This window comes from Calliphora vicina, chromosome 4 (assembly GCF_958450345.1).
Source record: "Calliphora vicina chromosome 4, idCalVici1.1, whole genome shotgun sequence".
Lineage (NCBI taxonomy): Eukaryota > Metazoa > Arthropoda > Insecta > Diptera > Calliphoridae > Calliphora > Calliphora vicina.
The window spans coordinates 70,337,301-70,360,368 of record NC_088783.1 but is presented as its reverse complement, the minus strand read 5'-3'; the positions used below and the strand labels follow the sequence as shown (position 1 = coordinate 70,360,368).

Below are 23,068 nucleotides of genomic sequence, written 5' to 3'. Positions count from 1 at the left end.
GCGACATCAAAGCCAAATATCCATGGGGCTAAGGTAATTCTCTGTATTTGTTGGGAGCATAAGTGCCCTATCTAGTATGACCTATTGAAAAATGACCAGACCAAGGAATCTATACCGAACGCAACTGATTCGTTGGAAGCGGCCATTGGCCGAAAAACGACCAGACATGAAACCGTAATATTCCATCATGACCCGATTTACAGTCCAAATCGTGCAGAGTGCTCTCTCTGGGATACGCTTCACTATGGAACAGAGTATCCAATGTTGGCTTGATTCGCTCTTGGCCTTAAAAGATGAGAGATGGATATAGGACTTAAGATAGAGTTGGGAACAGTGGTCTTCATAGATGAGATACTCGGATATCATGTAGACTTCCCGACGAATGCTGTATCTTCTAGGCTTTGATCTTGACGATCTTGAAAACCTCAGAAACAAAGTGACAATTTATGTAAACAGTCATGACTTTGAGTAGCCTGGCCAGGGAAATAGAGGTGAAATAATGCTTTCATTTATGATGTACCAACCAACCCTGGGAGAACAGAACGGACTATTAAGTGTAAAAGTTACCAGATTGCAGTTAGGGTTAGAAAGAGGTAGTTCGAGGAACTTTGTGGTGGTGATTAAAAGTTACAGCTCAATAAGTGCTAGAATTAGCAAAATCGATATTAACAAACAAGGGGCCCTTATATTTTGGCGGCATTTGTCAAATCTGTTGTTTGTTATTCAACTTTTGCCAGCACTTACAAATGATTCCAAAGCAATTTGAACCCAATAGTTGCCGAAAACTAATTCTTGGACGAATGGCTATGTTGACATGCAAAATTGCCGGAAATAGGTTGTGAAAACCCACACGAGATTCCACAGGTTAAAATGCATCCATAAAATGTTCCTGCTTGGTGTGGATTTTGGTCGGCGGTATCATTGGTTAGTACTTTTTCGCATATAATGTTACTTAGAGCATCATCGTCAACGACAAGTACTACAGATCAATTATCACCAATTTCTGTTGGTTCAAATTGAACGATATTGATTTGAATGGCATGTGGTTCACATAGCGACCAATGGACATTCACCATAAACGATTAAAGAAATAAGATTTAGTGTTAAAATGTCGATATTTTTTTTTTATAAATTGGAATAAGAAAGCAATTCCATTTGCTACCAGACTAAAATAAGATCAAATTCACTATTGAAATTCAATTTTAATAATTTTTAAAATGATATTCTATGAAATTATGCCAAACAATTAGAATTTTATCAACAACTGTTTAAAAAACGTTGCAGAAATAAGTTCTCGCATACATTAAGATTAGGATGGATTAAGAAAGTTTCAACAAATTGCATGAAATGTTTAAATTTTATAGAAAATCGGAACATATTGGTAATTAACACAAACTTCAAAAGTTTTTACATATTAAAATTGGCCAACTTTGTTTTCATGTAGATCTTACTGCTTGATTATTATGAAAAGTTAAGGAGTTTTTACTTTAAACTAAATTATTTTATCTACACCATTTCCAATTGTATTTCAGAAGTTTCTAATTGTATTTCAGAAATTTCCAATTGAATTTCAGAAATTTCTAATTATATTTCAGAAAATTCCAATTCAATTTCAGAAATTTCCATTTATATTTCAGAAATTTCCATTTATATTTCAGAAATTTCCAATTATATTTCAGAAATTTCCAATTATATTTCAGAATTTTCTAATTATATTTCAGAATATTCCAATTATATTTCAGAACTTTCTAATTGTATTTCAGAATTTTCTAATTGTATTTCAGAATTTTCCAATTGTATTTCTGAAATTTCCATTTGTATTTCAGAATTTTTAATTTATATTTAAAATGTTTCTAATTGTATTTCAGAATTTTCCAATTGTATTTCAGAATTTTCTATTTGTATTTCAGAAATATCCATTGGTATTGCTATTAGAATTTTCTGAAATACAAATGGATATTTCTGAAATACAATTGGAAAATTCTGAAATACAATTGGAAACTTTTTAAGTATAAAATAAAAATTCTGAAATACAAATGGAAATTTCTGAAATACAATTGGAAAATTCTGAAATACAATTGGAAATTTCTGAAATACAATTAGAAATTTCTGAAATATAAATGGAAATTTCTGAAATATAATTAGAAAATTCTGAAATATAATTAGAAATTTCTGAAATATAATTGGAAATTTCTGAAATATAAATGGAAATTTCTGAAATATAAATGGAAATTTCTGAAATTGAATTGGAATTTTCTGAAATATAATTAGAAATTTCTGAAATTCAATTGGAAATTTCTGAAATACAATTAGAAACTTCTGAAATACAATTGGAAATGGTGTAGATTAAAAAATTATATCAATGACCCACTTAATTTTTCAGCAACCCTCGTATGACCTTTACTTGTATAATTAAGTAATACAATATGAAAATCCAATACATATAAATAATATTAAAAAAAGCAATCTCCCAGCATTAAACTTTAATAAAGCAATTTATTTTTCACGCACTGTATACTATATACACACAGCGAAAATAAAACATTTGAAGATGTTTTTGTTGTTGCTGCTGCTGCTGCTGCTGCTACGGTTATTTTTGTATTTTCATTTATATGTAAAATATTTATGTACTGTGGATGAATGTATGTATAGTGTATGGGTTAGTATGTTAGTGGAGTAAGTTGAGTGTAAAAGTAGGATAAATGCATTCCAAATTTACAATGAATTTTTACTCACTCATCATACATAGTACATACTACATACAGCTCACTTACATACATACAGATTGGTTATTGGTGGCGTATGCGCAATAAAATCCCATAAATTTACACTCACTTTTACTCACATTTACTTTAGTAACTCATAAAACTCTAACTAAAATACACATGTTGTTGTTGTTATTGTTGTTCATTATTATGTTATTATAATTCCTTTGGCAACCAACAAACAAACAAACATACTCTCACTCTCAGCTAAAGAAATTCAAGAAGAACAAGAGCATAACAAATGTATGTATGTACATTCATTTTCACTTTCTTTTTGGGAGAGTTTTATGCTGTTGTCGTGTGTGTGTCTGAGCTTTAACAGTGTTTTACTAAAATTGCATTACTTAATGTTAAGGATTTTCTTGATGCTGTTAAGTTACTTTAACATTTAGTTGTTAGTTATTACTAGGGAAATGTTACTTTGTTTATGAACGAATTCCCTTTTTTTGTATGAATGTCAGTCAGCCAGCGTGTGAGTGAGTGTGTTTTAACAGAACTTTATAAAGTTGTCCCAGATTTTATTGATTTTCTAGACGTTGATTCTGTTGATTTTTTGTTGCCTTATTTCTTTTGATAATAAATAATACTGCTTTTATATGCCATAAACGTAATAAATTTTTTAACTCCCACACTAAAAAAAAGTCAGCAAATAACAAACAATAATAATAAGATGCAGCTGCAGCTGCAGCAGCAGAAGGAGAATATTTAATATTGTAGATTTAAATTTAAATGTCAAAACTATAAATGAATTGGTACTCTGCTGTTTTATTGTGAGAATGTGTATAAATGTTTGAGTATGCATTTAATGACGAAAGAGTTTTTAATTCATATATTTATGTAAATTGAAATTTGTGTTCTTTGTAGAGCAAGAGTCTGGGTTGTGGCACAGTGGGAGTTAAGGCAAAATAAAGGAGTCTCCTCTGAACTATGAGTTCAATTAAACGAAATTATAGCGAAGTACCAAAATTGTTCAATAATTGAAATTGTTCATAGTGGATGCTAAAATTTAGAGTAGGGCTTGTAACTTCTACTACTAACAAAATAGCTTTCAATAAACAAATTTCATTTACTTTATATTTTTAATATTTTTTAGTGAAGATGTTTTACATGGCTGTCTTAGAAAAACGTTGAGCTCAGATATTAAATGATTAACATGTCTTTAAAATGTCAAAATCGTATATTAGCAATCCAAAGAAACAATCTGAAATTAAATAAAAAAAATCTAAATTTCCTGCAAATTCGCCAATTCAATCAAAAATAAATTTGAATTTTTTGAAATTTTATTTAAAAAAGATTTTAATATTTTTTTGAAATATTCAGATTTGTTAGCATTTAAACCCACTGTGCCTTTAATTACCCTAAAAAGCAGGTGTTTTTTTAAATGCAGTGGTGGTTGTGGTTATTTTTTCATTTTTTTTTATATTAATGTGTGTTCTAGTTTTGTTATTTGATTGTATAAAGTTATAAAAACATTTTCAAAACTTTTCAACCAAAATCCTTATTTTGTATTTTTGTTTAAAATTAGTTTGTTTATATAGTAAGTATCAAAAAAAAAAAAAACAAAAAACACACATCCATCCACTCAAATAATCATATCCTTTTAGCTCTCATTTTCTCTTTTATAGTACTATTTCTCATGTTTGTATTTGTATTAGTGAGCACATATTTAGTATTAAAGTTTAGTCGTTCGTTTTTAACCTTTTTCAATGTTGTTCATTGACGTAAGAGCGCCAGCTCCTCATTATGAACCACACAGCAACATACATACCTACATGAGGATATGGAGGGCTTCATTAAATAAAAGAAAACACAGACTTTTTTAGTAGGCCTAAACCTCAATACAGGCATACATACATCCATATAAATACCATTATGCATGTGTAAATCTAGCTATTTTGGTTTTTTTCTGTCTTCTTTTTGGTTTTTTGCAATCTACGTAATTGTTTGCTTTATCTAGAAAAAGAAATAACTACAATAATAGTTATAATAATAGTTTTTTTAAGGGGTTCTGAAAATTGTGTCTATCCTTTGCACGCTATATATAAGAGATATTTTCAATTTGGAAATAAACATTTTGTAGCCTGGCTTTCGATTTATAGATTTTTAAATCAAGCAAATAAATATATTACCTTAGTTCGAATTTTTGAACTTAATTTTACAACTAATATCTTAGATTTGATTTTCCAATTTAACAACCAATATCTTAGATTTGAAATCCTAAAATTTAAGATTTTAGAATTTTTTAACTTAATTTTGCAACTTTGAAATTCATAAAGTTGCCATTAATATCTTAATATCCCAGATTTTATTTTTACAGAATTTTGTAAAATATTCAAATTTTCGAAAATCCTAATTTGTTTATGAAAAGTTATTAAAATAAATATTTAATGTATATATTATTGATTGTTTTACATATAGATTACAAATAAAGCATTTTTAATAACTTGCGAATCTTCGAAATTAATTTCGAATTTTTGAAAATCTTAAAATTTTTAGAATTTTGAGCTCTTCAATTGTAAAATATTAAAAAAAACTTAGTTTCTGTCTTCTAGAATAAAATTTGTATGGGATTTTGTTAAATTCGAAATTAATTTCGAATTTTCGAAAATCTAAAATTTTTATGAATTTTCTGCTTTTCAACTTAAAATATTGTAATAAAACTTAGTTTCTGCCTTCTAAAATAAAATTTGTATGTATTGGATTTTGAATTTTCGAACATTTTTTTAATTTTTAATAACTTGCGATTCTTCGAATCATAATTAGGAATTTTCGAAAATCTAAAAATTTTATGAATTTTCTGCTTTTCAACTTAAAAGTTTTTGCTATCTATAAACCATTTTCAATAACTTGCGAATCTTCGAAATTAATTTGGAATTTTTGAAAATCTTAAAATTTTTAGAATTTTGAGCTCTTCAATTGTAAAATATTAAAAAAAACTTAGTTTCTGTACAAATAAAATTTGTATGGGATTTTCGAATTTTCGAACTTTTTTATTAAATTTTTAAAAACTTCGAAATTAATTTCGAAGATCTAAAAATTTTCTGCTTTTCAACTTAAAACATGTAAAATATTGATATAAAACTTAGTTTTTGCCTTCTAAAATAAAATTTGTATGTATTGGATTTCGAATTTTCGAACCTTTAATAACTTGCGATTCTTCGAATAATAATTTGGAATTTTCGAAAATCTAAAAATTTTATGAATTTTCTGCTTTTCAACTTAAAAGTTCTTGCTATCTATAAACCATTTTCAATAACTTGCGAATCTTCGAAATTAATTTTGAATTTTCGAAAATCTTGAAATTTTTAGAATTTCGAGCTTTTCAATTGTAAAATTTAAAAAAAACTTCTAAAATAAAATTTGTATAGAATTTTCGAATTTTCGAACTTATTTTTAAATTTTTAATAACTTCGAAATTAATTTCGAATATTCGAAGATCTAAAAATTTTCTGCTTTTCAACTTAAAACATGTAAAATATTGATATAAAACTTAGTTTTTGCCTTCTAAAATAAAATTTATATGGGATTTTCGAATTTCAAACTTTTTTTTTAAATTTTTAATAACTTTTTCGAAAATCTAAAAATTTTATGAATTTTCTGCTTTTCAACTTAAAACATGTAAAATATTGTAATAAAACTTAGTTTTTGCCTTCTAAAATAAAATTTGTATGTATTGGATTTCGAATTTTCGAACCTTTTTTTAATTTTTAATAACTTGCGATTCTTCGAATCTTAATTTGGAATTTTCATAAAAATTTTATGAATTTTCTGCTTTTCAACTTAAAAGATCTTGCTGTCTAAAATAAAATTTGTTTTGGAATTCGAATTTTCGAACATTGTTTTTAATTTAAAATTGTAATTTTTGTAAAAATAAAAATTCTAAAATATCGAATTAAACAATTTTAGCTATTTTTCAAAATTTCAAAATTGAATTTTTATTAAACATGGAATTTTCGATTTTATTTATAGTTAAATTTTAAATATTATAAAATTCGAACTCTTTTAATAATGGAATTATTACCTTATAAAGCCTTGAAATAATTTGTAATTTATTTATTTCGGAATTTTTAGCTTCAATAATCAAAAATTTTACAGAATTTAATAAATTTTCAAAAGTCAAAAAATAGTTCGAATTTTCGAAATTCCTATAATTCTATAAATTTTTAATAATTTAAGCAAATAAATTCGGAAATATTAATTAATAAAGGGTTTTAAGCTCGAAACTAGAATTTTCGAACATAATTTCTAATTTTCGAAAATCTTTTCTGTTAATTTTTGATTATTGAATCCAAAAATTCCGAAATAAAGAAGTCGAAAATGATTTCAAGGCATTTTAATGTTGTATAACAAAGTAATTTTTATAGAAGTAGTAGCTAAAGCAAACATTTTTTAAAATTAAAAAGGAATTTTAGCTGAAAATTTTTCGAATTTCGAACTTAATTTAAAATTTTTAAAATGTTTGAAATAAATTCCAAAATAAACAAGTTCAAAATGTAATTTTAGCTAAAAATTACTAATTGGGGTATTCGAAAATTCGAACATAATTTCTAATTTTCGAAAATTGAAATCTAAAATTCCAAAGTTAAGGCTTTTAAAGGTAATAATTGCCTTGTTAAAGGAGTACTCCAAAATAAAGAAGTTAAAAAATGGAATTTTAGCTTAAAAATATTTTTTCAAAAGATTTCGAAATTTTGAAATTAAGAAAATTCTAATAATTTTTAATAATTTAAGCAAAAAATTAGGAGATATCGATTTATGAAATATTAAGCTCAAATTCTAAACATTTTTAATTATTTAAGCAAAAAGTATAGAATTAAAAAAATAATTTCATGGCTTTTTAAACTCAAAATTTCATTTTTATTACATTTCAAGGCTTTTTAAGAACAAAATGCCACTCCTTAAGCAGTGAGCAGAAATTTTAGCTCGAAATTATTTTCGAACTTAATTTCAAATTTTTGAATTGAAGCCAAAAATTTCAAACTAAAGAAGAGTTTTTAAGGTAATAATTGCAGTCCTTAAGCAGTGAGCAGGAATTTTAGCTCGAAATTATTTTTTTGGGGAGTTCGAATTTTCGAAATTAATTTCTAATTTATTTGAATTGAAGCCAAAAATTCCAAACTAAAGTAGTCTTTCAAGACTTTTTAAGGTAATAATTGCAGTGTTAAAGGAGTTCGAATTTTGAGTTTTAATAATTCTAAACATTTTTAATTAATGAAGCAAATAATATAGAATTTCAAATCAAAATTGCATTTTTTTAGGATTTTGAATTTTTGGAATTCCTAAAATTATATGGAATTTCGGAAATTTATAAAATTGTGTAGATTTTTATTAATGAATTATATTAACGAATTTTCAAAAATTATATCTACAAACATATACCTAAAAATAATTAGTTTAAACTAAAATAATATGTTAGAACATTATGACAGTGCGACCTAATAGCAAACCGTTTGAATACCCTAAATTTATATTTCACCATATCAATTTCCGATAATTAAATTTTGCAATTTTAATTCATTTGTCATGTTTATTATTACGATAAGACCCACTGTTTGTTTGTAATTCGAAATTAGAATGTAGGGAACTACCCTATTGTGAATCGCATTATATTTAAGGCACATTTAAGCACATGATTCTAATTATTTAACCTTATTGAAGTACTACACTTTCAGTGAATAACAACACGATTTCAATTAAATAAAATTCGAACATTTTCATTAAAAATTGTTGTATAAATCCAGAAAAAATGTTGGGCGAAGAAACTTCCACACATTATTACTCTAAACAAGACGATATTAACATCGTATTATCTTCAATAACTCATCGTCGCGAAATATGTCAACGGGACTTCCTAGGCCGTTCTCTTCTACACATGGCCATATTATACGAGAATCAATTAGCTATACTAATATATCAATATTTCCTGGAGGAGCAATGTGATTGTGTAAATACTGATGAAAATTTAGTCGAAAACTTCAAAAAACTATTTAAAATTTACGATTATGACGGCGACACTGTGCTACATAAAGCAGTCAAGTATAATTTGGTACAATTCGTAAAAGTGATTTTAAAGTTTTATGAAAAATTCCACCTGAATGTGGCGGACTATGAAAAACTGGGTTCTGGTGATAACATTTTGCATTTGGCAATTAGAGGAAATCTTTTGGAAATGACAAAAGCAATTATTGAAATGAAACCATCACTGTTGCAGGTAACAAATTATGGCGGTGAATTGCCACAGGATGTGCCAGATCAAACATTGGAAATGCGTATGTTGTTTTTGAAAATAATGAAGCGAGATAAGAAGTTGGAAGACTACGAAATGAAAAAAAAATTAAATATGTTACATATTAAAAAACAAATAAAATAAATAAAATTTTTGATTTTTTTCTTAAGATGAAATTAGCGGGCTTCTGAGAACAGTAGCGGATTCAGGGACCCAACATTTTTTAATATAAAAATGTATAAATAAATTCTTATTTGTTTTTAAGAAATAATTAAGCAACATTTTTATTATTAAAATATTAGAAATTCTTTTATTATTGAGATAAATTAAACGGAAAAAAAATAAAATTTTAATTCCTTGTAAGCTCAAATATTGAATTTTAGTATAATTTCATGATAAAGCTACAAAAATTACAAATTTTATGGAGCTAGAATTTTCGAAATTTATTTCGAATTTTCAAAATTATAAAATTAAATTAATTTTGAATTATTCGAATAGACTAATCGAAAATAATAAATAAAATTAAAATTTCATTTCGAATTTTCAATTAATTTAAAATTTTGAAGCAATTAATTTTCGAATATATAAAAATTTTGTGTATTTTTTTTTCAAAAATCCTGAATTTCTAAAATATTTAATTTTTATATTATTGCATAAATTGAATTTTCGAACTCTATTTCGAATTTTTAAATAATTAAAATAAATTTTAGAAAATACTAAAATTCTGTATATTTTTATTATTATTATTTCATGATTTCTTAAGCTGAATAATATAAATTTTTGGGACGTAGAATTTTCAAAATTTATTTCGAATTTTCAAAAAATTATGAAATTAAATTAGATTTTAATTATTGAAGCAATAAATTTTCGAAAATAAACTGCAGATTTTTATTATTGAAATAAACAAATTTAAAATAATGATAAAAAAATATAATTCCATGGTTTAAAATTTAGGAAGTTAGAATTTTCTAATTTCAAAAGTCCAAAAATAGTTCGAATTTTCGAAATTCCTATAATTCTATAAATTTTTAATAATTTAAGCAACAAATTCGGAAATATTAATTAATAATGGGTTTTAAGATCGAAACTAGAATTTTCGAACATAATTTCTAATTTTCGAAAATCTTTTCTGTTAATTTTTGGTTATTGAAGCCAAAAATTCCGAAATAAAGAAGTTGAAAATGATGTCAAGGCATTTTAATGTTCTATAAAAATTTAATTTTTATAGAAGTAGTAGCTAAAGCAAACACTTTTTAAAATGTAAAAGGAATTTTAGCTGAAAATTAAGTTTTTTAGAGTTCGAATTTCCGAACTTAATTTCAAATTTTTGAAAATGTTTGAAAAAAATTCCAAAATAAAATCATAAACAATGACTTCAAAAAATATAATTGCTTAGAAAAATAGCAATATATGCCAATAAACAACTATGTTTTCAAGACTATGGAAAAGGTGGTTAGTAAAGTGACCACCCAACCGCAAACAGCTAAAGGCATTTATTTACTTAGTTCAAAACTACAATATAAACATTCTCTATCTTCGCATTATAATGTCATTCAAATATTAGAGTAATTTTGTTGGCCTCTTCACTAATATTTCAGTTGAATCATTATATTGCCACCACCTTAGTTAGATAATAAAACCAAACTAAACAAACTAAACAATTTAGTTTTTCTTATTTATTTTTGGGAGTAGTTTTATCTAAACATTTTACTACAACAAATAATGAGATATGTACCTGTATGTTTTATTTGATTGTTGATATTGTTCATAAACTAATATTTTTATAGCATTTATGTACTTCTAAAGGGCCTCCAAAAGATATAAAAAATAATTTGAACGTAATTGTGAAAACAAACATTTAAACAACAATTTGATATAAACGACTACACATTTACGTTTATTTAAACATTTATTTTCCTCAATTTAATTTCAGATATTTTTTACATATTCACGTTAGTGAGTGACTGATTGGATGAGTAAGTGAGTGAGTGTAGGTTTAAGTACATACTTTTTGCTTTACGTATTTAAGTTCTTTTTGTGAATATCATTTTTGTTATACTATTTTCCATATACATATTTATATTATTTTTAGTTTCTAAGTAGTTTAACATTAGTTTTTCTATTTTTCTATTTTTGTGTTTTTGTCATTAGTATTTGAAATGCAGATATCATTCATAATATATTTTGTTGTTTTTCAGCTAAGGTTGAAGGCTAAATGCGTTAATACTTTGGTATACCTAGAGTATTAGCTAGTAGTTCTTTTTCTGCTGTGTCTAAAGTCGATTTGACAAAATGTGGTTGAGTATTATTTATGATAAATTACCCACCAAATGATTTTTATACTCATATGTTTAACAAAAATGACTAAGAGTTGTCAAACGACCATACCTTAATTTTTCTACAATATTGTTCTATATAAAAAGGGTGCTATTAGAAACAATAGCCAATAAATTGGTCTAGAATAAAAAAGTCAAAAATTTCCATTCTCTTTATACCAAAAATGTTTCATCATTAGAGCAAAACATTGTCTCTTGATCTCTTTATGCCGACCACTGAATTAAACTGTAAAAGAACTCAACAAAAACCTTGGTAATTACTTGTTATAACTGATTAAAAAAAAACATTACTTAGAACTAGTCTAATAATGACTTATTTATCTGATATATACGAACTTAATTACTAGAAATTTTCATTGACCTGAATAGAAATAAACTAATCGAAAATAATGAACAATTTATAAATTTAAGGCTCAAAATTTAAGAAGTTCGAATTTTCGAAAACCCTGAATTTCTAAAATATTTAATTTTAATCGAAAATAATGAACAATTTATAAATTTATGGCTCAAAATTTAACAAGTTCGAATTTTCGAAAACCCTGAATTTCTAAAATATTTAATTTTTCTATTATTTTATGAATTCTTATGCAGTAAAATACAAATTTTAGGAAATTAGAATTTTCAAATTTTCAAATAATTATGAAATTAAATTATTTTTTAATTATTACTTACTTTTTGAAAATACAAAAAATTCTGTAGATTTTTATTATTGAATTTATTCAAAATTTAGGGAGTTTGAATTTTCGAAAATCCTGAAATTCTAAAATTTTGAATTTTTCTATTATTTCGTGAATACTTAAGCAGAAAAATAAAAATTGTAGGGAATTAGAATTTTCGAAATTAATTTCGAATTTTCAAAAAATTAAAAATTTTTTGAAATTAAATTATTTTTTAATTATTGAAGTAATAAATTTTCGAAAATATGTTGTAGATTTTAATTATTGAAATAATCTAATTTAAAATAACGAACAAATATAATTTCATGTATCAAAATTTAGGGAGTTCGAATTTTCGAAAATTCTAAAATTCGGTAATATTGAATTTTTGTATTATTTTATGAATTCTTATGCAGAAAAATACAAATTTTAGGGAATTAGAATTTTCGAAATTAATTTCGAATTTTCAAAAAATTATGAAATGAAATTATTTTTTAATTATTGAAGTAATAAATTTTCGAAAATATGTTGTAGATTTTAATTATTGAAATAAACTAATTTAAAATAAAGAAAAAAATATAATTTCATGTATCAAAATTTTGGGAGTTCGAATTTTCGAAAATTCTAAAATTCGGAAATATTGAATTTTTGTATTATTTTATGAATTCTTATGCAGAAAAATACAAATTTTAGGGAATTGGAATTTTCGAAATTAATTTCGAATTTTCAAAAAATTATGAAATCAAATTATTTTTTAATTATTGAAGTTATAAATTTTCGAAAATATGCTGTCGATTTTAATTATAGAAATAAACTAATTTAAAATAAAGAAAAAAATATAATTTCATGTATCAAAATTTAGGGAGTTCGAATTTTCGAAAATTCGGAAATATTGAATTTTTGTATTATTTTATGAATTCTTATGCAGAAAAATACAAATTTTAGGGAATTAGAATTTTCGAAATTAATTTCGAATTTTCAAAAAGTTATGAAATGAAATTATTTTTTAATTATTGAAGTAATAACTTTTCGAAAATATGTTGTAGATTTTAATTATAGAAATAAACTAATTTAAAATAAAGAAAAAAATATAATTTCATATATCAAAATTTAGGGAGTTCGAATTCTTAAGCTGAAAAATACGAATTTTGGGAACTAGAATTTTCGAACTTTATTTAGAATTTTCAAAAATTATAAAATTAAATTAATTTTGAATTATAAAAAAAAAAATTCATAAAATTCAAAAATTATTATATTTTTACAATTTTCTAAACAAAAATTTTTTAAAAAATTTTAAAAACTTAGAGATTCAGATTAACAAATGAATTAACTAAAAGAACAATTTTTATGAATTGAACTGATTTTTTTAAAACATTTAAATACTTTAACGAATAATTCTACATGACATACAAAAAATCAATATAATTCTCATTTAGTTAACGGTATATTACGGATAAGTAATTCTGTTTTTGCCCAAAATGCCATCATTTAAACCCTTTTATTATTCATATTATATCGTACCCTAGTAAAACTATTTTTATAATAAATTATTTTTATAGCTCAATCATAAGTCGTCTATAATCTTTTACTATCTAACTATCTCCCTGTTTTTTAGCTTTCAATGACAAATCGTTTTAACTAATTTTAATGATAATAAAACTGACATGACAATTACATTAGTTAAATATACACTTTAAATATGAAAATGAAGATTCAATGCAATAGTTAAATAAAATTAAATATTATTACTGTTTTTTTCAGTTTATTGTATTGTGTTTTGTTTTAGTAATTTGATATTATCGTTGTTGCACTATAATGTAAATAGAAAAATTATGAAACATTATTTAAATTAATGTAATTGTTTCATTTGTTTACTATAGAAAAATAGAAAAACAATTTATTCGAAAATAAAAACGTCAATTGGAAGTTTTAATGGATAAACAAATGTATATTTCGTCTTAGTAAATGATAACTTCTTCTTATTATCGCCACTGCAGATATATAAATAAGCTGAAAACTGAAAATATAAGACCGTTTTCCGATTTTTAATACAATTTATGACTTAAAAGTAAGGGATTTAGAATAAATGGCGTATCTTTTGAACGCAGTTTCTGTTTTAAATAACTTTTATGATATTTTGAAGGATACATAGCTGTCATTTATTCTCACTTAGTTATTGAACATAATAGTGTAAACAACAACGTTTTTTTTTTGCTTTGAAAGTGTGGAATTTTCTATCAACGTCATATGCGGGAAGTTTTGCTTTACTTCTTTAATTTGAAAAAAGTGCCACTGAAGCACTTCGATTGCTCATCAAAGCTTATGGTGAAGGTGTTCCATCAGTTTCAACATTTGAGAGTTAGTTTGTTCAGTTCATAAGTTGTGATTTTGTTACGGAAGACAAATATTTCCCAGGCTTGCCAAAAAAAGTTTGAAAACCAAGAATTGGAGGCATTAGTTGTTTTCAAACTCAATAAGATTTTGCAAACTCATTGTAGCAATTCCAAAACGTTTACGAGCAGCAGAATTCAGCTAAAAGAAGAGAAATTGGGTACAATACGAATTGAAGCTGAAAGACTTGAACGCTATCATGAAAAATGGATGCATTACGAAATCGCCAACCGTAAGCGATCGTATGTAAAGCCCGTCCAACCAGCCGAATCGACAACAAAGCCAAATATCCACGGTGCTAAGGTAATTCTCAGTATTTGGTGGGTGCAGGGAACCTGTATTGAACGCAACTGATTCGTTTAAAGCGAGCATTGACCGAAAAATGCCCAGAATATGCGGCAAGACAAGAAAACGTAATATTCCATTATGACTACGTTCGGCCACATGTTGCAATAACTGTTAAAAAGTATTTAGAATGAAGTGGTTGGCAAGTTCTGCCTCACCCGTCTTATAGTCCAGACATTGTCCAGCCCGACTACTATTTGTTTCGATCGATGTAGAACGCTCTCTCTGGGATACGCATCACTTCAGAGCAGAGTATCCGATATTGGCTTGATTCGTGCTTGGTTTTAAAAGATGAGCAGTTCTTTTGCCTCGGAATCCATATGTTGACAGAAAGATGTTAGCTATGACCAATACTTTGCAAAAATTTATGTTGTACAAATGTTTCAAAATAAAATCTAAAAATTTAAAAAAAACCCTGCCCCACTGTGCATATTTTATTAAATTCATCTTTGTATATTTGAGCTGACTTCTGATAGTCTAATGAGAGCCAATTTCAAAAAGAAATTTCAATTATTCAAATGTGAAATGCAAGCAAACGCCAAACGACTAACTCTTTAGCTTCATTCAAAGACTTTTAATTGAATAGAATTCATTCTTTATTGAATTAATTCATAAATGAATTAAGAATAATATTCATTAAACCTTTTAACTCAAGTCTAATCCAAATTGAAATAATAGCTCTGTTCAATAACTAAAAGTTGTTACTAGTTAGTAACAATTGTTACTGGAAACGCATTCATTAACTCAAAAAACTTGCAAGTAGAGAAAAAATCAAGAGCGTATAAATTTTAGAGAGTGTTCTCTCGTTGCAAACTATTACAAGTTCTATTTGGAACTCGTAATAGTTAGCAGCTTATATTTAAAATGTTTTGTATTATTGTTTATTTATTTACAATTTTATTTTTGTGGTGAAAAAATGTCAAAAAAAGAATTATCAATAAAATTGAATAAAATGTGAGTATTTATACATTTTAAAGGGAATAAAATAAGAAAATTGTGTGTATAAAACAATTGTTACTGATAAAACGTGCATTTACTTTTTACTATTATTGAGAATTTAAGAGAGTAATTTTGTAAATTTTGATTTTATTCTCTCGTAGGAAATATTTACTGGGAAAGTAAATGAAAGCTTTTAATTACATATTTACAAAATGAATTGAATCAAATATTCTAAAGTCTATTTGTAAGAGATTTGAATTTAAGAAAATTTAAATTATTCTATAAATATTGTTAACCTTCGTAAGATATTTATGTCAAATTTGAAATATTGGGAACAAAAATATCACTTTTCCATATGGATAAAATTTGACCCGAAGATCGTTAACGTCAGACCTTATGAAGGTTAAGCTATTTTGTAACGAATTTGAATTAAAGAAAATTTTAGATTTAATAAGGAGTTAATTCTGTAAGGAATGAATTCATTACATTTGAAGTTCTTAGGAATTAAGTCTATGAATTAATTCGTAATGAATTCTTTAATGTAATGGTTTAATATGATTTTGAAAATTTAATTATTTGAAAATATTGGAAATTATTATTGAAAATGTAACCAATTTTTGTTTAACCTTGTAAATTTTATTTACAAAATTATTTCAAAATATTTTGAATTCATAAATCAATGAAATCTATTAAATTCAATTACGATCAAAAATTGCTCAATGTATTTAAAAACAAGAACTAATAGACCAACTTCATGAGCCCATAAAAAAATTCGAATCAACTTTACAAAATCCTTGAGGGATTTTGTTTATTACTTAGTGCTCTTTTATTTCGAGTAGGAATCATTGAGGCTTCAGAATACATATACACCGAAATTTGTCATAGATATCATAACTTTTGTTTTAAAATCACAAATTACACTAGTTTACAAATCAAACATTTTTGTTTGCTCATGGAATGAAACTTATATTTTTGAGAATAGCTAAGGACGCTAGTCAAAATTTTGAGATATATGGGTTTTTATTTTTCACCTGTCCTGAGTTTAGGATAAGATTTGAATACTTATTTGTAAATTACTAAAATGAAAGATTCAATAAAGAAAAAAATACTGAAAAAAAACATGTCCTGAGTACACAGAAAAAATTATATTTCAATTCAAACATTTATCCCATATTGAACTGGTTTCAATTATTTCATAATTAAATCAAGTATTCATTGAATTTTGAGTTTTGAATTTGATTATTTTGCCAATTGAATATACAATTTTCGTTATTGGTTGAATTTCAAATACAAAAATTATTGAATAGATAATTTTCGTAATTGAAACACAAAAAATAACAAAAATGTGTTTTCAATTACGAAAATTATCTATTCAATAATTTTTGTATTTGAAATTCAACCAATAACGAAAATTGTATATCTTTCTGAGGCTAAATTAAAAGAAGGGATATTTGTGGGTCCTCAAATAAGAAAAATTTTGGGTGATACCAAATTTGAGTGTCTATTAAACTTGTTGTTCAAGAATTTTTGGGGAATAAGAAAGTCAAAATTACAGAGATATTGTTGCGAATTTATTACAGAATTTTGAACTGATTGGTGTAAATATGTCCCTCCAAATTAAATTTTTACATTCTCATGTGGATTTTTCCCCTGAAAACCTCGGACACATGAGTGACGAACATAGAGAGCGTTTCCATCAAGATTTGAAGTTTTTCGAGAGGAATTATCAAGGTTTTTGGGATCAGCATATGCTAGGAGACTACTGTGCTGAGTGTAGTGAGGGAGACAAATGAAAATAATTATAAAAAAAGTACTAAAACACTTCACTTCTAATTTTTTTGCCCTAATTTAATGTACATTTTTATATGTTTCGTTTTTATTAAATATCTCAAAAGTTTGACGTTCAGGATTTTTTTTTTATATATTTTTTCCGAAGTTAGACGACCTAATTACACAAATCCCCATATGTTTCAATTCATGAGCAAAAACCTTGTAAACTAGTGTTATCAGTCAGTTACTCAGTAGCGAATGAAAAGAAAGTAGAACAAATTTGTGTGAAAACCATTCAAAGAAAATTTTAAATTCCAACCAACTTTAGAAAATCCTTATTTGTCCACTAGTATTATTTTATTGTATTTTGTATCACAACTAGGGTTTTTATCCCGGCAATTCCCGGTACAAATTTCACGGGAATTTTTCCAATTTTTCACTACCCGATTCCCGGGATTTTTTGTCGGGAATCCCGGGAATTAAAAACTGACGAAAATACATGGAAAACAAGTTAGAACTCTATTTTTTTTAACAAAAAAACAGTGAAAAGTTTTTTACAGTTTTTTGCTGATATCTCGGCAATAATAGACCGCTTATTTATTTTGGGTTTTTCTTATGAAAATTTAAAAAGCGAATTCATTATTTATAGAATTTATTTCATATTGAATCATTCTAATTTCTTCTTCAAATCCATAACAAAATAGCTTCAAAAATTTATTAAATTATTAAATTGTTCTTCAATTCAGATCTATTACAAAAAGGCTTAAGACAATTTTTTCGATTAATTTTATAAATGATTTGATTTAACAAAAATTGAATCATTAATAGTTTGAATAAATTCTGTTATTATAACTTTAAAATTAATTCAGTTTAAACAAAGGCTTTGGAATGAATCTAAAAAATTAAATATTAGGAATGGATTTATGGAATGAAAGGCTGATATTCTTTAATTAAGATTTTAGTGAATTAGGCACAAATTTTATTAATTAATTCGAAGCTCTGATATTTACTAAGTTTTCATATGAAATTTGGCTATAATATTTCTAATTTACAATATTATCATATATTTTTTTTGGAATAGCCGCGTACCCGGGAATGTAGAAAAAAAATTCCCGATTCCCGGGAATCAAAAAAGGTCGGGAAATTAAAAACCCTAATCACAACTAGAAATTTCAATTACAGTTCCTTTGTAATTATATATTTTATAGTTTAAAATCAAAAATTAACAGTAGGTTCTATCATGGAAATATATCTGAATCCTCCTAACTGCTGATCCGATTGATAAATTATGTATGAACGGCTTTAAGAAATTAAATTTCTGATTAAAAGGTGTCAAAGTCTGTACAGAAGATACAGATATTCCTGTTTATTTCCCCAAGTTATCTCTAATAGTTTAAAAGATATTTAAGTTTAATTTTTTTTTGAATTATCGTTTTTTATCTTGACTTTATTTTGTTTTTCTCAAATATCCGAATATTTTATTAAAATTATTCTCTTAATTCTAATAAATTCCAAAACAATACGTAATTACTAGTCGTGGAAAATAATCAAAATCAAAATTTTAAAATGAGATTGAAAAATGGAGCATATTTTTTTTTTAATATTTCTCAGAGTTTTTAAAAAAATTTGCAATATTTTTACATATTTCATAAGAACTGGCTTCAAAAATTACCAATAAGAAATTTTTACTTCAGGCAATGTTCGAAAATATTGAATTTTTTTTTTAAAAATTCTAAGAAATTTTTACTTCAGGCAATTTTCGAAAATATTGAATTTTTTTTTTTTAAATTCTAAGTTTATCTTAAAAAAAATGTAAAATCTAGTTTTGAATTTTACTTCTAAATTATAATTGTGACCCGCCCGCAGGAGCTTAGATTTGCTAAAACTAGTCAAAATTTCAATAGCATTTTATTCAACTGCATAAAAATTACACTAAAATAAATTTTTTTGAAAATATTTTTTCAATTACAAACATAACAATTTTTTAAATTTTTAAACACTTTTTTTATGAACTTTTTATTTGAAAGACTTTAAAAAACTGATCCCCTTATTTTGTAAAATACTTTACCTAAATTTGAAAATATTTAAAAAAAAAATTTTAAAACCAAAAATTTCTGGCAGTAAAATGAGTTATTAAAATATTTCTTAAACAAACAAGATTTTCATTACTCAAAATATTTAATTGGTAAGAAACCAAGAAACCAAAACTTTATTAAATGTTAGCCAGCTTATTAAGTGTAAGGTTATCAGGTTCGATTCCTGAACCAGTTAAATTATGCATACATATTCACTGCACTGATCACTAAATATTTGAAAATGTTAATTCAGTCTTAAGAACTTTAAGTTGTAGACACTTTTAATTGTTTAACTTGTATTTTATTTTATTTATTTAAATTGTTTTCTTTTTTCATTAAAACCCTAAATGAGTTCACACTTGTTCTAAATTTAAAAACGTTTTTTTTTTGTTTTGTCAAGCACTTATTGTATTTTATTTTATTATTTATTTGTTTATTTTTCTTTTATTTGTTATTATTATTGTTTTTAATTTAATTAACTGGCTACAATAAATGTTTAAGTTTTTTTTTTCATTATACAACCAGATTTTGTTCTGTATTTTTTTTTTTTTTGTAAATAAATATTGAAATTTTTTCCGTGTTTTGATGGCAACTGACAGTTATTTACTGTAGACTTTTGAGAGATAAAAAACGAAAAATGTTAAATAAATATTGGAACAAGAAATTACACAAGCACTTTAGTAAAATGTAAATTATGTAATTATTTAATTAGAGTAGAATCTTTTTTTTTCGAAATATTTTTTATTATACATTAAAATTGTTGAAACTTTAAAAAAGAGATTTATAAGGGGTATATAAAAGTGATTGATTTTTATGGTTAAATAAATTGGAATCAGTTTTATAGGGTTAATAAACCAATTTTGGAATTAATATTAATTTTTAATATTTCTTTTATGATTTATAATAATTTGATTTTACGTAATTGTTTATTCTCACTTAATTTTACACTAACGCACACTAAAACACACTCATACACACACACTTAACAGAAATTTAAAAATTTAAATAGAAAAACATTAAAGAAATTAAATAAAATATTCTTTTAAACACAAACCTTTTTTATTATATTTTGCTTTCTTTGGTTGCTTTACGTTTGGTTTTTTTGTAGTTTTTCTACATGTGGGACCTCAAGACGTATGAGTGATTTCTTGTTGTTTAAAGGAATTTTTGTTTTATTTTGTTTTTCTTGTTGTTTTATTGCAGTTGTTGTTGGTTGTTATGTATGACACTTTCTGTTGTTGTTATTTTATTATTATCAATTTTTCTGTTATACTAAACACCAGTTAATAACGTTTCCAACAACGTTATTTTTGTTGTTATTATTCAAAAAAAAACTAAATTATATTTGTTTTACATTTTTTAGATTTTCTTATAAAAAAAAAATAAAAGAATTGATTTTATTTTTGTTTCAGGTATAAAAAAGAATTATAAACTCGAACAGCTGACTTTTGTATTTATATCTATTTTTGTTAGAATTTCAATGCTTTAAAAATTTAAGCTTTTTTCTTTTGCTTCTTTGACACTACTAAACAATACAAAAATTTTTGTGTGTGTTTTTTTTTATTATTTTACTCCTCTTCACCGTAAATTCACATGTGATGATGAGCAACGTACCACGACAACTGTTAACTACGACAGACGACAGCAGAATACTATGCCAGAGTAGAGCAATTGCTAAGTAGAGCAACTACGACGACTACGACTACAACGACGAAGACTACAAACAGACACAACTAACACACTTTCATACTCTTACACATACACACACAACATTTTAATGATTGTTTTGCTCACACCAACAACAAACAGCTTTTTTTCCATTTAAATTTTTTCATTTCACTGCTAAACTCGTGAATGGTAAATGATTTGTTGTCGTTGTTGTTGCTGTTTTTCTTTCTTTTTGTTTATTTTTTTTTGTTGAGTGTAAGTGCACGAGTAAAAAAAACTATATATATGTAAATAAAAATAACAACAAACATTGAGAAAAAAATAGAAGAAGAATTAAACTCTCAATGATGGCCCACTGGCAAAAACACAACGGCAACTACAGTGACGAAGGCAAACAATAATAACAACAACAACAACAACAAAACGTTAGCAATACTGTTATTTAGTCAAATACTAAATGTTACAACAAACATACGGACACACAAATACACTTGAGAAAAAAGAAAAATACGTTGTTGTTATACTCTTCTACACACAGTTCTTCAAAATAATGAGTATTTACAAATGTTGGAAATTAAGGGAGAGAGCGAGAGAAGAAGAAGAAGAGTTAATGGCAGAAAGAAAAACAAAATGTGCGCGCAGAAAGAATATCACTAGTAAACAGTGTGGCCATTTTGTGTAAATTTTCCACCGTTACTTTCGAGTGTTGTTACATTTCGAAATATTTATCAATGTGGGCCGAATGGTGACTATTTGTAAAACATTCAAGATATAAAGGAACAAGTTTAAGTTCAAAAATCAAACTTTTCGACTTTGTTTGTGAATAAATAGTCTTCTAAAAGTAGTTTTACATGAAAAATAAAACATTCAAGATAGAAAATGAGGAAATCAGAAAGGACATTGTATTTTCTTTTAATTTTTTTGTGTATATTATATGGTCTTTCGGAATCCTTTATTTACATTTCTGAATTCTGGAAATATCTCAAATGTTAAGCGAAAAAAATGAGTATTAAATTATTGGAAAAAATTTAAAAAAAACTGAGGGTTTTCGAGGTACTGGAAATTGAAGAATATTTTTTTTTTGGTGAGAAATTCCAAGAAAATTTAGAGAGATGTACAAATTTACAGGTTTGCCAACTTATCAGTGTAATGTATCAGTGTAATGTTTCAAAAAATAAACTTTTTGTTACTACCTAAGGTACTTTAAGTTGTTGAGCAGAATTAATATAGAACAAGTGGGTTTGAGGTTCACTTAAGAATGTCATTGATACTATCTGACTCCTAAACTCGCTATAGCAAAGGCAAGCTTGAGGAGATTGCGCTTTAATCATTCGTGAATTAAATTCACAATAACAGCTTGGGATGGGTTTAATATAGACAGGTCTATTCTAGCTTCCATTGTCCACAAACGAAAATAAAATGTATTAAAATTATTAGACAAATTTAAAAAAATTTAAGAAGATATTTCGTTAATATGATTTTTTTTTGTAGAGAAATTTCAAGCAGAATTTAGAAATATGCATAAATTTAATGTTTTGCTAAACCGAAAAAAAGTCACACACAAAATTTCACATCACTCACAAAACTTCTGACAGAACAAAAACTGAAAGTCAGAATGCATTTCTACCTTCGAGAAAAATGTTAACAAATCTGTAACTAAAGTCACCGTTAAATTTAAAAAAAAAACTATAATTACTTTTTGAGATAATTGATGTTTTTAATGCATGCCTTGAAGCGCTGTTGCGGGTTCCTGCCCGATTCTATCTAGTTGATAGGTAATTAATATATAGCGTATCTTTTGAACGCCGTTTTTGTTTTGAATAACTTATATGTAATTTTGAAGGGTACATATCTGTCATTTATTCTAACTTTGTTATTGAATATTATAGTGTAAACA

General features: G+C 25.3%; 1 protein-coding gene across 1 annotated transcript in view; it reads right to left on the bottom strand.

Annotated features, from left to right (window-relative positions):
• The window catches only part of Tob (Transducer of ERBB2), a 69,647-nt gene extending 48,510 nt beyond the window's left edge, over nt 1–21,137 (bottom strand). Inside the window, exon 1 of the mRNA XM_065507496.1 lies at nt 20,558–21,137. The gene's annotated coding sequence lies outside the window, so the exon portion shown is untranslated. The remainder of the gene's footprint in view (nt 1–20,557) is intronic.
• Nucleotides 21,138–23,068: the final 1,931 nt, after the last annotated feature.